Genomic DNA, 13,843 nt, shown 5'->3' with positions numbered 1-13,843 from the left:
CAAGCCAAAACCTAATCGAGGAGCCACTCCCAACAACAAACTTAACAAAAGATTGGAACACATGTCTAACTTTGACCAAGGACTTCCAAAACTGAGAGCCATCACGCGACTGAGCAAACATCGGGCTGGAGGACGGGAAATATTTAGCCTGAAGAATCGACAGCCAGAGGGGCTGATCCTCAGCACTCATAATCTTCCACCACCATTTGATCATCAAGCATTGGTTCATGATGGAAGTATTAAGGATCCCTACCCCTCCCCCCAAGGTTTTTGGGCCTGCACATCAAGTTCCACTTAACAAAGCGGTATTTGCGGCGATTGTCCGTCGTGTTCCAATAGAAAGCCCCACGGTGTTTATCAAAACCTGCATGAATCCAAGCCAACAAGAGATAGAATCCCATCAAGAACATGGGGAGGGAGGAAAGACAAGCATTAATTAAAGCCACTTTACCCGCATTAGTCACTACTAGAAAAAGGGCTATAGATGGGATTGACACTAATGGCGCACCAGACAAGCGGTGCGCCATTAGTATATACTAATGGCGCACCACCTTCTGATACGCCATTAGAGCTGAAACTACTAATGGCGCACCTAGCCCAGGGTGCGCCATTAGTATCCAAATTTTTTTTGAACTAGTGCGCCTGTCCAAACATACTAATGGCGCATCCAGACACAGTGCGCCATTACTAGTTGTAACTAGTAATGGCGCACCTGTCGGAAAGTGCGCCACTAATGTTGTTTTTTTTATTATATTTTTTATTCCTTTTTTTGCAAAACTACTAATGGCGCACTGTTCGACCGTGCGCCATTACTAGTTTAAACTAGTAATGGCGCACTGTGGAACAGTGCGCCATTAGTATGTTTTTTTTTTGCAAAACTACTAATGGCGCACCACCAGAAGGTGCGCCATTAGTAACCTGGATTACTAATGGCGCATTTAGATTTGGTGCGCCATTAGTAAGTGGGCAGCAACAAGATATTTTGGACAGCCTCTCCTACCCACACTCACTTTCTCCCCACTTCATTCTCTCCACCTCCTCCTTGTCTTGGGTGCCTCCTCTTTTTCACCTCATTTCCACCATAGATTCATTCAATTTAAGTGGTTAAATTACCTTGTTTTAATAGGTAAGTAAGGGAGGAAGCTATATTTATGTTGTTCTCCCTACAACAATGTGCACATGCACTTTTTATGGCCTAGCTAGATCTATGTATGTTCGTGGTGTTGCATATGTTTGTGGTGTTGCATATGTGTTTGTGTTTGGAGGTGTACCGGTATTTAAAATGCGATAGTTGCCAATTTTTTGCCGGAATGTTGATTCATTTCCGTTTCGGCGAGAATTTTGGCATTAAGCATTCTTTTTGGTCCTATTTTTAGGGAAAGTCATGCCAAAATATCGTTTTGCTCTACCCCGCAGGCGACCATGGTCCACACGATGACCGAAGGCATCGTGAATAGGTTTTTGAGGTCCACGAAGGCCGAGATGCTTCAAAAGAACGAGACGGAGATAAGATGTCCGTGTCGAAGATGCAAGCTGAAGAGCCTTATTGCGGACCCGAAATCCGGGCAGGTGCGGGACCACCTGCTCTTGCGTGGTTTCATGGATGGCTATCGGTGGCAAGGTGATGAAGATGACTACGAAGTCGTCCATGGGGGCCGGGCAAGAAATGAGGAAGGGCAGCAAGACAACCACCGCGGCTCGGGCGGGCAAGAAGACGAAGAATCCCCAGGAGATGATCATGACGGTGATGCTGTACACAGTCATCCAGAAGATGCAGGACATGATGATGAGGAAGATGCCGGAGCAGACGACGGGCATGATCATGAAGATGATGATGCCGGCGGAGCAGACGACGCTGGACCATCGATGGGCTGGGTGCAGGACCCTCATATTCAAGAGCTGCTTCTCAAGCAGACGGATAACGCAAGAGCTGCCGCCCGAGAGAAAGCCAAGATGGATCAACTTGAGTTAGACGCGGTTACTCCATTGTATGAAGGATGCAGGCCCGAGGATAGCCGCCTGAAAGTAACGCTCATGGCTCTGGAGATGAAGGTAAAACACAAAATGACCGACGCATGCTTCGACGAGAACATGTCATTCTGGCACGAGTGTCTTCCCAAGGGGAACAAGTGCCCGACCAGTTTGGAGGAGGCGAAGAAAATCGTGTGTCCTCTGGATTTACCGCACGTGAAATACCATGTGTGCATGAACAATTGCATCATTTATCGGGACGAGCACGCGGAGTCTACCATATGTTCGGTGTGCGGCGTCACTCGATACAAGAAGAGGAAGAAAGCTCCTCAAAAAGTGGTGTGGTACTTTCCGATCACTCCTCGTCTGCAGCGGTATTTCGCGGACCCTAAGGTAGCAAAGCTCCTGCGTTGGCACGCGGATAGGGAGGAGAAGAAGCGAGAAGATGACGCAAATGATCCGGAGATAGATAAAAAAGACAAGATGCTGAGTCACCCTAAGGATGCGAGCCAGTGGCAAGCGTTGAACTTCGAAGACCCAGAATTTGGGAACGATCCAAGGAACATCGTGCTGGGCGTGAGCACAGATGGAGTCAATCCGTTTGGCAGCCAAAGAAGCACACATAGCACCTGGCCTGTGTTTGTGTGGATGTACAACCTTCCCCCCTGGTTGTGCATGAAGAGGAAGTACATTCACATGAGTATGCTAATTGAAGGACCGAAACAACCAGGGAACGACATCAATCTGTATCTGGGGCTGCTGAAAGAGGAGCTTGACACGCTGTGGAAAACGCCAGCCAATACGTGGGACGCCGCAGAGAAAGAATATTTCCCTATGAGAGCCGCACTGCTCACGACGGTGCACGACTATCTCAGTTACGGATATGTCGCGGGGCAGGTGGTCCACGGATGTTCTGGATGCGTCAGGTGCATGGATGACACAACGTATCGCCAGCTAGATAGAGATCCCGGGTCTTCGAAAACCGTGTTCATGGGACATTGAAGGTGGCTTCGCGACGATGACCCGTGGAGAAAACGCAAGGATCTGTTCGATGGTGAAACCGAACCCCGAGGACGCCCGCGTACGAGGAGCGGCGAGGAAATAGACGAGCTGTTGAAAAATTGGAAAGACTGCCCACTGCCGGGAAAGAAGCAAAAGGCACCAGAGCCGGGAAAGAAGCGAAAGGCGCCAGAGCCGCTGCTGAAGGTATGGAAAACGAGGTCTGTTTTCTGGGACTTTGCCGTACTGGAAGATCCACCGTGTGCCTCACAGCCTTGATGTCATGCATATCACGAAGAACGTGTGCGAGAGTCTGCTTGGTACCCTGCTCAACATGCCAGAGAGGACCAAAGATGGGCCGAAAGCAAGGGCAGACTTGAAATCAATGGGCATCAGGCAGGAGCTTCACGCTATATATGATGATGATGATGATGATGATGATGATGATGATGAGGCGAAGCAGGACACGGAAAGTCGTCGCAAAGGCAAAAAGGCCAAGAAGACCGGAAATGACTACCCTCCCGCGTGCTTCACTCTAAGTCAGGAGGAGATCGAGCAGTTTTTCACCTGCCTCGTAGGAGTAAAACTTCCTTACGGTTACGCGGGGAAGATAAGCAGATACCTAGACCCAGCGAAGCTGAAGTTCAGCGGGATGAAGTCTCACGACTGTCACGTGCTGATGACGCAGATACTTCTAGTTGCAATCAGTGGGATCATGGACGTGCACGTCCGTGAAACCCTATTTGGCCTATGCAACTTTTTCGATGTCATCTCTCGGAAGTCTGTTGGCGTGAGGCAACTCAGAAGGCTACAGGAAGAGATCGTGGTGATACTATGCGAGCTTGAGATGTACTTCCCGCCCGCATTCTTCGACGTTATGGTGCATCTGCTAGTCCATATCGTGGACGATATCATCCAACTCGGGCCGACATTCCTGCACAACATGATGCCGTTCGAAAGGATGAATGGTGTCATCAAAGGATACGTTCGCAACATGTCACGTCCAGAGGGAAGCATAGCCAGGGGCTTTCTGACCGAAGAGTGCATCTCCTACTGCACGAATTATTTAGGCACCGAGAACCCCGTTGGTTTGCCCGTCAACAGGCACCTCGGCAGGCTCACTGGATGGGGTCACCGTGAGGGTCGCCGCGAAATGCATGTCGACTTCGAGAGTCGACTCGCCGACTTTGAAAGAGCAAACCTAGTCGCGCTACAACACATAGACGTGGTCGATCCTTGGGTGGTAGAGCACAAAACCTTTATTAAGAAGACGTACAATGACCGAGGCTAACAGAAGACGGACGGAGATATACTCAAAGAGCACAACTCATGTTTCACGCGTTGGTTCAAGCAGAAGCTTCTGTCGTACCCTTTACATGAGGATTCTTCCGCGGAAGAACAACTCATATTCGCCTTGTCACAGGGCGCCGAGCACAACCTGATGACCTATGAGGCGTACGATATCAACGACTACACATTCTACACCGAGGCCAAGGACATGAAGAGCGATGGTTATCAGAACTCCGGGGTAATGATGGAATCCTACACCGGTAACGACAAGGACAGATACTACGGAAGGATCGAGGAGATCTGGGAGCTGAGCTACGCTGGAGAGAAGGTCCTGATGTTCCGTGTCAGATGGGCCAAGAGCGTCCTAAAAGAAGACCGGTATTTCACCACCATGGTTATACCCGAAGCCAAATCCAAGACCGCGGGCGCAAACGTCACCGCGAAAAATGAGCCATGGGTACTGGCTTCCCAAGTGGACCAATGCTTCTTCATTACCGACCCGTCAAAGCCCAGTCGTGTTGTCGTGAGGAGAGGCAAAAGGAAGATCATCGGAATGGATGGAGTAGCCAATGAGCAAGACTTCGACAAGTACGGCGACCCGAGGATCGAACATGACGACGATGATGAAGTAGCAGCATACACCACAAGAAGAAGCAGGACCACCCTACCTAAAGGACGTCCGTTCCACAGAAGAACTCCATTTGCGAAAAAGAAGGGCAAGAAGATTGTGAACAGATAGCTAGCTAAGATCGATTGTATTTAAATTGTAGCCTTCATTTCTTGATTGTATTTCATGGGCACTTTTTGAACTATCATGAATATTTTTAAATTTCATGGACACTCGATCTCGATCCCCCTCCATCTCGATCGCTATCCCACCTCGCCAGATCCGGTCCCCCTCGCCGCCGAACACCCCTCGGTCCACCGGCCGCCGCCGCCGACCCCCCGCACCCTCGATTCCCCTACTCAACTGCCGCCGTCGACCCCCCGCACCCCTCCCCTACTCAACCGCCGCCGCCGACCCCCCGCACACCTCCCCTACTCAACCGCCGTCGCCGACCCCCCGCACCCCGCTCACCCTCCCCCGCTCCACTGGCATTACTGTTTGATGATATTTTTTAAAAAATTATTACTGTCTTATAAAAAAATATTACTGTTATGATTTAAACAAGTTTGAACATATTTAAACACAAATAAGTATCAAACAGCATTTTAAATGCATAAAAACAATTTGTGGAGCCTGGGAATCGAACCCAGGACCTCCTGGCGTGAGAACTAGCTGCTGACCAGTCGAGCTAGTAGAGGGAACTTGGTGTGGATCAGGTCAGGTGGAAGATAACCTGTTGGCTCGAGCAGAAATAAAAAAAATACTAATGGCGCACCACGGTGAGGTGCGCCATTAGTATGGATGTACTTATGGCGCCCCTAGGGGTGGTGCGCCATTAGTATTGTGCACCCCTTCGCCCGATCCCCCCTTCCCTCTCCCCCTCGCCAGTTCCCTCTCCCTCGATCCACCGCGCCGCTCCTTCCCTCGTCCCTCCCTCCACCGCGCCGCCGCCGCCGCTGCCCCGACCCACTGCGCCGCAGCCGCCCACGCGCCCCCGCCGCCTCCCTCTCCCCTTCCTCCCCCTCAAGCCCGCGACCTCCTCGGACGGACGGCAGCGCGAGCCTCCCCGCGCTCCCCGTGACCGCTCTCCACCGCCGCCGCCGACTCCCGCGCCCGCTCCACACCCGCTCCGGCTCCCCCGCGCCCGCTCCGACGACCCCCGCGCCCGCTCCACACCTCTGCACCTCCCCACTTCCCCTCCCCTCGCGCTGCTTCACCCGACTAGGTCGTCCCCATCGACACCGCATCGTCCCCGCGACCACCTCGTCCCCGCGACCACCGGCCCTCCTCCGCCGCGACGACCAGGCGCCGCCGTCCGTGGACTGCCTCGAGCTCTATCCCCATCCGCGCGAAGATCCCCTCCACTCCGCGGGCAGGGGCTCTTCTCCTACCGCTGCAGCTACAAGAGGAGAGGAGCACCGGCCAGCCACCACCGACGGACGCCTTAGTTTGGTACGACCTCGACCCCTTCACTGTTTTGTGCTTCAAAAGTAAGTTTGTAGAGCCAACAGGCATAGTATCCATTAACTGGAACAAAGACAATCTGTATTCAGAAACTGCAGTATTTCTTCCTGTTCCACAACTGGGCGTTGTAGCCTGACATAAAGAGAATCATGAAGCACTTTTCTTTTAATTAAACACCTGCAGTAGTATACTTGACTGAACTTAAACACTTGCAGTAGTACTTTGACGAGTCTGCTTGATCAACTAAATTTAAACACTTACAGTCTTTCTACTGCTGCTTGATCAACTGGAGTACTCTGGTACTTGATCAGTAGCTGTTTTGGTGTAGCAAGTGCAGCAGCTGTAGTACTCCATTTGGTACTCCATCTGGAGACTTTAACTGGATCAGATTAGGTACTCCATTTGCTATAGTACTCTAGTTAACTGAAACTAGTGACATCACTTGAAGCAACTTAAGTCTGAATAATCAAATTCATCATACACTATTACTTGAATAAAAGATTATGTGCTTGCAGTGGAGTGCATGCGTTTTGGAGTAGCATCAGTAGCTACTGTTACTTTTCCACATGAAGTACAGTACTGGAGTAGCAAGTGTATCGGTATTGTTGGAGTAAAAAATTCAGTTAAGTTGTGCAGTAGTGTGCTCCTGCTTGCTCTTTTCTGAATCTTTTAAGTTAAATGAAACCTTTTTACTCCAGTAGAATTAGATGAATTTTGTCAGTACTGTGTATTTAAATGAATATTTTGCTGTGTATTTAAATGAAAGGGGAGTATAAATACTGTTTGGTTAAAACCAAGATTCAATATCTTGAACTACTCCAGTTGTGTAAATTTGACTTGCTATTTCTGTTATGGTTTTGTGGACAGTATTTGACCTTATGGTAACTAGTTGGGGTCTGGTTTTGGGGTTTTGATTATTGGTATGAAGTACTGACAGAGGATCTTATTCACACCAAGTTTTAGTTAAACACTGGTACTTGAATGATTTTGTGCTACTTCTGTTGACAGAGAATGGCATGTTAATACCATATAGGTACCCAAATAATGTTGCTATGATGCATTGGGGGAGAAATGGTCCAGTATTGCTTGTAGTGGTTTGTCCAAAATGTTGAATGATACTGCTTGGAGATGCATATATTGTTTCACCTCTTCACATGCGAATGTATTTTCCATGTTGTGATGGAGGCCTTTTTTGCCTTGTCCACCCGAGAGGCCCTTGAGTTTGCTGGAATGTCGATTAACTTCCGTTCCGGCAAATTCGGGTACTCCATATGTCCTATTTTCAGCAAAGGTCATGCTGAAATTTTCCGTGAATTTTAGCATGACTTTGCTAAAAATAGGACATATGGGGTACTTGTGACTAATGCATGGGCCGGGGTATCTTAGTAGTTAATTAAGTAGGATCAAGTGCCCCAACGTACTTGTGACTAATGCATGGCTTTTAGGGTGCCTCGGTGTCGATAAAAACCGAAATAATGAAAGCTTAGGCTTTTAGGGTGCCTCGGCGTCGAAAAACCCTCAATGATAAAAGCTTAGCTTTTAGGATGCCTCGGTGTCGACAAACCCTAAATGATGAGACCATGATCTTGTTCCTTGACAATAACCAACTTTTTGACCAAACTTTGTTCCTATTTAGAGAGAAACATGGCCAACAACGATGAGGCCGGGGGTTCGGGCGTCAAGGCATTCTGGGAGCTGTCCCGGGAGATGGAGGAACAACCTCACTTGTATGAGGACGCCGCCTTCCCCACCGATCCTGAGACCACTAATGGTACCGCCGAGGATGACCCCACTGATGCCACCACTGGTGGTGCCGCCGAGGATGCCACCACTGATGATGGCGGCGCATGCACAGATGGCAGCCAACCGAAGAGGCAATAGAAGGACCGGCGCTCGACCGTGCTCCGCACCCTCAAGGAGGAAGTTACTGAAGTGGACTCCGACGGGAATCCAACGGCGCCCGAACGAATAGTCAAGGGGTACTCGCTTCAGCTCGGGTGCATTCTCCGGAGCACCGTCTCGATCAACACCGAGAACCTGAGGCATCCTGACCGAGGGAATTTGCGCAACCTCCTCTTCACGAAGCTGCACGAACGATACAAGTTCCCCGCTGAATTTGAAAACACAAGCCTCAAAGGGAATAAAGTGAACAATGCTGCCCTCACGAAGATGAGCAAGGCCCTGTCTACTTGGAAAAGCAATGTGAAGAGAATGATCGAGAAAGGTGAGAGTTATGAGAAGATCAAGGAGAAAAATCCTTCGATCACCGAAGATGACTACAACGACTTCAAGATCAATTGCTCGAGCACCGCAAACTCCGAATCAAGTAAGTGGGGGAAAGAAATGCGGGAGCTGAACTTAGGGGAACACACACTCGGTCCCGGCGGTTACAGAGTGGCGGAGCCTATATGGGACAAGGAGGAGGCGGACCGTGCCGAGCAAGGCCTACCGCCCCTCTTCGATAAATACGGTGACAAGCAGACCAGGAACTTTGTCAGGGCCCGGTACAAGAAGGACCCAAAAACAAAGGAGCTTACCACGGATCCGAAGACCAGGGCGCTTGAGCTTGTTCTGGTAAGGAATACACCCCCGTGTAATTAGCTCCATATGGTTGCATTCTAATTAATGAAGCCAAATTTCTAAATGGTTCACATTCCTTCCGCAGGCGACTGAAAGCAGTAGCGCGGGGTCGACTAAGAGCAACCCTTGGGACACCACTCTAAATAGGGCGTTGAATGTAATGAAGAACAAGGATAAGCTCAGTAAGCCGACGTCAGCTGGTCGTGTGGCCGGCAAAGGCTTGTCGACAAAATGGTCGTCATACTATAACACTGGTGGGTGAAAGCAGAAAAAGACCAGCTCGGAAAGCCAGGCCCGCGAGGTTCAAGAACTCAGGGCACAGGTGGCGCGGATTCCGGAGATTGTCCAAGAGCAAGTGGAACAACAACTCGAAGGACGATCACCGCCATTGTGCCTACCTTGATCCAGGGGATTAGTGCGTGGATTGCGGGCGGCCAACAGGGGCCGCCCCCGATTCCTAGCTTCAGAGCCAGCAACTCGCAGAATGCGATGCCGGGGCCATTGGTGTCTCCAACGCCGGCATGGGAGCTTAATGCACCCGGGTGTACGCCGGCCGGCACCTCTGCAGCAAGCGGCCCCTCCGTCAACTGCACGCCCGCCGTTGGCGGTGCCTCGACATTAGCCGAGCTCGACGCCATCATCATGGTAACTAATTAAGCCTCTCTCGGCCGAGGACTTCATCTCCTTGCCTTTGACTGGGCATCCCTGACGCCCTACATGTTTTCGCAGGGCGCCGCCGACGTTTCGTGCACTCTCCTGCACTTCGTGAACAACGAGTTGGTCGATGTCGCCAAGGGAAAAATCGTTCAACCGGGCAACCCCTTGTTCCACGGTACCCAGATGCCACCCAACTTGTTTAGGGTTCAACTGGTTCGGGTGCTGCCAGGCTGCGACGAGTTGTTACCTCCGATTCGACCCGTCGGGGCCGACGATGATGACGTGATGACCCTCAGCGCCTGCCTGAGCTGGCCCCTGCTTTGGCCGAAGAGCCAGATTCGTTTGGGGGCGGGGGACACCACCCCAAAGACAACACCGCCAGTCGTGCCAGCGCCAAGTCGGCCCCATGTCAAGACCGCCGCAACGGTGCCGGACATCCCTATGCCACTGGATCCAAACATGCATATGGCACAGGATCAGAACGACGACGACGACGATACATTTGCCAACGTCGATCAGTACTTTGCCGATCATGGGTAGGGTGGCGACTTCATGGGGCCTCCTTCTCAAGAACCCAACCCAACAAAAGACGTGCGCGATCTAGCTGGTACCGCGGAGAAGCCAAGTTGCAACAGGCATCGTCTGCAGTTCAGCTCTCAGGAGACGCCTCCAGCTGCCGACTTCACCGAGCCTCAGATAGGCGAGGTGCGAAATATGATCAGCCCCAACATACTCAAGAAGGCGGTCTGTGAGCAGAACTCGGTCCCATTACAGGAGAAGAAGAAGGCACGCAAAAGAAAGACTAACAAGGGTGCGGGCCAGCCGGCACCGAGTACGATCCATGCTCAGGACGGGCCACCTTCACCTGAGGATATCTCGAGGAGGGTGCATGTGGCGGGTAGGCCGATGCTACCGAGAAATATGCTCGATGCTGCAACCGGTGCTATGCGGAGTCTGCATGACAGTGTTCTTTCTTTGGAGAAGCGGCGTCTCGGAGAGAAGGATGTGGCATACCCGGTTTTCGCGGCCAAGGTGCCAGAGGGCAAGGGCTTTGTGGATAACTCCATCGGGGGTACGATCGTCCTGCGGTTTGATGACATCCACGCTATGTTGAACCTTCATCCGCTGCACTACACCTTCCTTCGGCTATTTTCGCTGAGTATGGAGATGCGGATCATTCGCGACAAGACCCCGGACATCATGATAGTCGACCCCTTCTACATGCGTGCCAAGATCTTGGGCAGCGCTGGGGACCGGCAAGTCGCGACTTCTTACCTCGAAGGCGTCATTCTGGCAAACCAAGATAAAGATAACTTCCTCGTGCCTTACTTTCCCGAGTAAGTCCTCCCCTCAACTGCCCCGTAACATATGAATTCTTAGATTTCGATCGTTTTTCTTTTAACATTCCGTGTTTTCTGCAGTGACACACATTGCACGCTCATCCTCCTAAGCCGCAAATATTCCATGGCCATGTATTTCGACCCGGACCGTCAGTCGAACGTAGACTACACAAATGTCAAGAAGGTTCTTGATGATGTTCTCCCCGACTACGTCAAATCTGGAGGCACCTTCACCAGGCCTATTCGTAAGTACGTCAAGCACGTGTTCTCCCACAATACGATGTTCTGCTGCGTCAAGCAGCCGCCTGGCGGTCAGAAGGGTGCCTACTACGCCATCCATCACATGCGGGCGATCGTACGGGACCATCATCAACTTCTGCTACCGAGTAAACTCAAAGATTGGGCCGCGAGCGTGTCGGCAATCCAGGACGCGGACATCAGACAAGAATTCTTTCGCATCCAGTCGGAGTTTGCGGAAATCATCCATCAAGATGTCCTTCGTACCTCGGGGCAGTTCTACCTCAGAAATCAACCGTCCAACAGTGACATCGACACAATGCTACAAATGCAGGCTGACAACGACCGTTATTTCATGACTCCCACGATAGACGGCGGCTTCATCCATGCTCCGGTCCCTTGAGTCGAGTCGAAAGCAGTGATGCTGTGTCTAGTTCTGAAACATCGATTCGGCTCATGTTGTAATTAAACTTTAATAAACTTGTAGTATGTCTCTTTGGTTTCGAGAGTCGTTCAACTTAGATGTAATCGATGCTATTAATGTCTTGCTTTTCTCTTCCAATCGTTCTGTTGCATACTTATATATTGCTTATGTATTGTCTGTGAATTGGTACTAACGTTTCGTTTGGCTACTGCATAGCGATGCCGTCGTATGTCGTGTACAAGGGTAAGGTTCCCGGAGTCTACGACGACTGGGAGGAGTGTCGGAGACAGGTTCACCGATTCAGCGGTAACAGTTACAAAGGGTACACCACTAGGGCCGAGGCCGAATCTAGATACGCCCGCTATCTAGCGGGAGAGGGGAGGGAGCGCTGGAGGAACCGGATGAAGACGAGTTTCATCGTGATGATGCTCATCGTGATGACCGCAGCTCTCTTCTATGTGATGGTAGTTTAGATGATCGATATCGACTTGTAATGTGAAGACAAACTCGCTACTCGCGGTCTCGAGACTTGTAATATAATGTTCTATCTTTGTTCGGTCTTTTCAATTCGGAGACTAATATGATGAATTGTATTCGGAGACTAATATGATGAATTGTATTCAGAGACTAATCTTCTATTGTATTCGATGAATCTGTTGTTGATGTGTGTTGTCTATATTTTGTCCAATTATACATTTTGTAACTGTGCAAAAAACAGAAAAATTAAAAAAATAAAAAAAACCTAATATTCATACTAATGACGCATCACATCACAGTGCGCCATTAGTATGCCAAAGTATACTAATGGCGCATCATTAAACAGTGCGCCATTAGTATGACGAAGTTACTAATGGCGCATCTTGTTGTTGTGCTCCATTAGTATACATGGCCCCCTGGGAGGCATACTAATGGTGCACTGTTGTATATACTAATGGCGCATCTGAGGTGCGCCATTAGTATACCAGATACTAATGGCGCACCTGTGGTGCGCCATTAGTAAAATATACTAATGGCGCACCACTAATGCGCCATTAATGGCCAAATTAGGTGCGCCATTAGTAGGCCTTTTCCTAGTAGTGAGTATTATATCTACCCCGCCAAGGAAGAACCCTGTTTCCCACCTTTGTGACCACCGGGGCAAAATCTTTGGCATGAAACACGTCCGGGGATATAGGCAAGCCCAAGTATTTGAACGGAAAGGACCCCAACTTACAACTGAGAAGATGTGCCACACGCACAGCTTCTGATTCGTCCACACCAGTAAAAATCTCTTCACTCTTGGCAAAATTAATCTTAAGGCCCGACATCGCCTCAAAGCAAAGTAAGATAAACTTGAGGTGTGCAAGGCAGGCATCGTTCAGCTCAACCATAATAATAGTGTTGTCCGCGTATTGGAGGTGGGTCAGACCTTGGGGAAGAAGATTAGAGCTAACCGAAGAGATGTGCCCATAGGTAGCTGCCCTAGATAGCAAGCGGGATAAGGCATCCACAACAAAGTTGAACAAAATGAGCGAGGCAGGGTCACCTTGCCGTAGGCCCCTACCATTGGCAAAGAACTTGCTAACCTGACCATTAACATTGATGGCAGTGTGGCCTCCCGAGACCAACCGCATGATTCTATGAACAAGGGGTCCGTCAAAACCTTTAGCTAATAGAACCCTACGCAGAAAAGGCCAACTCACGGAATCATAAGCCTTCTCAAAATCTAGTTTAAGAATCATCGCTTTTGAATGGCGAATCTTGAGGTCATGAACAATTTCATGAAGGCAAAGAACCCCGTTCAAAATGAAACGGCCCTTAATAAAAGCCGACTGAAACGGGCTAATGGTCCGATGGGCAATGGGGGAGAGGCGAGTGGCTAGCCCTTTGGCAGGAAACTTGGCGAAATTATTGATAAGGGCAATAGGCCTAAATTGTGAAATCAAGTCTGCTCCCTTGACTTTCGGTATAAGAGTAATGACAGCGTAGTTGAGGCGAGAAATGTCCACCGTTCACAACTAGAACCCTTGTATAATATTGCATATGAGATTCCGCAACTGCGGCCAAAATTTCTTAAAGAAGGGGATCGAAAACCCATCAGGCCCCGAGGCAGCGTTCGGGTTAGCCGAACTGATCACCATCCAAATCTCCTCGTAGGAAAAAGGGACCAACAGTTCCATGTTTTCGTCTGGAGAGATCCTACAACCCACATCCCAGAAGTCGGAAGAGAGGGCAAGACCAGGGTCCGACTTAGAGCCGAGCAGATTGGAATAAAAACCAACGATGTGGCTCATA

This window comes from Triticum aestivum, chromosome 7A (assembly GCF_018294505.1).
Source record: "Triticum aestivum cultivar Chinese Spring chromosome 7A, IWGSC CS RefSeq v2.1, whole genome shotgun sequence".
NCBI lineage: Eukaryota > Viridiplantae > Streptophyta > Magnoliopsida > Poales > Poaceae > Triticum > Triticum aestivum.
Note: the sequence above shows the minus strand (reverse complement) of the source record.